Genomic DNA, 2958 nt, shown 5'->3' on the forward strand with positions numbered 1-2958 from the left:
TGCATAAACTGACTCAAAACTTCTAAGAAGATGTAGCAGTAATACAACACAGTAGATTTTCAGAGAACCTATAACTGTGACAACAGTAAACCTGCCATTGTGCATAACATTATAGCTTCAAAAAAAAAAAATGTTTTATTCAGCATGAGATTTTGTACATGTTTACACTAAAGCACAACCTTTTAAGTGTTGTAGAAATAATCACTGTGTACTTTTGTGGTCACTCCCAAGGAAACCAATTGTAGTGTCGATGCTGTGCCAGTGCTTTGGAGAGAGGAGAACCTTTTTTAAACAGTTCTGTATGTTTTGGATATAAATCGTCACTAACAAAAGAAAAAAGGGAGTTTGGACTGTGGCAAACTACTGCAAAATAATTGTATGATAGCTGTGAAACCAGTGTTTACTTTCCCAGGTGCTACACCAGAAAACACTGTTTACTATACAGCATAATACATGATTTGAGTAGATAAAGAATGATTTATTTTACAAAGACTGAAGAACTATGATATTAATGTGTGACAGAGATATGTTTTGTATTTTGTCTCTTTTCTGTACAGATAGCACACACTCAATACTGTTTTGAACCATAAGTGTGCTTAGCATTCCTTCTGTAGCTATAGTTCAAATATGCTGTGACTTGCACTGAAATACACGTTTACTGTACCTTGTAGACCGTAAACCCTGACCTTATCTATACATCCTGTACTTAAATTTGGATGCCCATGCCAGCCTCATATCTACAGCACCAAAACAGCAAATCACCGGAATATTCTTTACACTGTAAGATAATTAGTATTCTTCCAAAAACCAATGCAATACTTGCCTTTAAATTTGCCAGGTTGACAGGTATTAATGTTCATACTTTGTAGCTTTCAATGGAACACTTACAATTAGCAGAATATCCATACTGCTGTCCAATCTGCAGCCTTGTGCTAACAGTATCAGTTACAAATTTGTTCAAAGATGTCCAGGTTACAAGTATAAATTAAATACAATGTCTTTTTGCATAGACATGCTTAGGTGAATGGCAGTTGGACTTTTCCCAAGGCTGAGTTGGCACACAATTCTCCAATTTATATTACACAAGATGACTGCTGTGAACTAAATATATTATTATAATAAATATATTCTCTTTTTAAAAAAGGCACATTTGAAAACCAATATACAACAAACTTTTGGTAAAAAGTATCCTTAGATTGAACTTCAAACTTGCGGCACTAACAACTAGTGGATGCTAAATATTATGACCTTGAAACATATATATATATATATATATATATATATACAATCAATCAATTTTAGTTATATTTAGCTTATATGGTGCCTTGCCTTGTTCTAAATTAAACAATTAGTTGTTTTCAAATTTGCAAAAAGCTTTGGTTTGTTCCTCTCACTGGCTTCCTTTCCAAAGCAATAGCAGCCAAGGCTCATGCGTATCCTCATATTTAGAGCCGTATGCCATATCAAATCAAGAAAGTTGAAAAAATGAATACTGATGGTCAAATGCAGCATTGTCAGAGTATTTGGTAGCTTCCCCTTTTTGAATGAGGATTAAGAAGCAGAATGCTCTGTCAAGTAACGTGCTCAATATAGTAACAATGAAACTTGTTTTGTCGTAGCCTACCTTTATAAGCGTTACATGTAGCATTTTTCAACAAGAAGATACAATATTGCTGTCAAATTGATATACCTCTGTATGATGGTCAATATCAAATGAAAACCTATTCACATCTTTAGCAGGTGATTTTTGCTATGTTTAGCTCTACTTTCACCATCTGTCATATGCAGTGGAAGAGCAGCCCTTTTCCCAGTTATGTGCTGTGAAGTAGTTTCCTTTTGTGATTAAGTAACCAGCAGATTTCTACCAAATCTCACCCAGTGTATCAAATGTACATTGTATACAGAATGGTGACTAGTAAGTAAATGCTTAAGGTGGACTGTTTCTCAGTTAAGGCATTACAGAAGTGGTTATTTACAGTAGTTTACATTATAGTGCATATCATAAATCTGTATCTCAGTGGTTAAATAAGCACCCACTAAATATGTCCAGGATTGGCACTTGTGAAAATATTATGCCAGAGTTATTATACAAGAACATTTGCCAAAGCTAGAAATTTTCAAAGAAATATATTATAAATTATCAGATGGAATTTTCAGTATTTGTATTGCAAGCCTGCATAATATTGTACATGCTTTATTAGATTTACTAACAGTTGCATGGTCACTTTTCTATAGTGCATATCATAGGGTTTTTATCATAAATGTGCATTTATTTTGAATTAACATAGGTGTTTAACAGTATGTACTTTATTTAAAGTATGTGATTCATAGTGAGAGTTAGATGACAATCTTTTCCATCTAAGTGCTGTTGCCCTCCAAGTCGATACAACAGGCTGGTTTCCTTATTCACTTAATCTGCATCATACTCAGTGGAAATTTTGTACATATTCTAACAAACATGTAAAAAAAAAGCAGAAGTTTTACTCAAAAGCTCTCAAAAGAAAATATCTATTTTTAAAGTAACCCAGAAAGATTGAATATTTTAAATATAGTTTTTAGTTTCACTTGAGTGGTTGTATTTGTTTTAGCTGGACCACAGAATAGTTTATTGTGCCCACTTTAATCCCAATGATGAGGTAGAGCTACACTAGTTTGACTGCTCTCAGAATGTCAAAATAATGTTTGGAACACGATCTCATGAAAGTTCAATACTAGCACAAGTTAACTACAATTGTGGCAGTTGTGACAGCAGGCACACTTGACAGCTTTGCCCATAATAGGTCTACACTGTTGTACTGAGGCGTATTGAAGAGAGACAATTTTCCAAACTGTAATAATTTGTAATTGAATCTTTACTTGCAGAACACCGTAAGGTCACAGTCCTACATGCATATGTTTACCTAGGCTCAGTAAATAGTGATAATTATCTTTAGAATTAACAGCCTCTCACAAAGGATA

Source organism: Limanda limanda, chromosome 20 (assembly GCF_963576545.1).
Source record: "Limanda limanda chromosome 20, fLimLim1.1, whole genome shotgun sequence".
Classification (NCBI taxonomy): Eukaryota; Metazoa; Chordata; class Actinopteri; order Pleuronectiformes; family Pleuronectidae; genus Limanda; species Limanda limanda.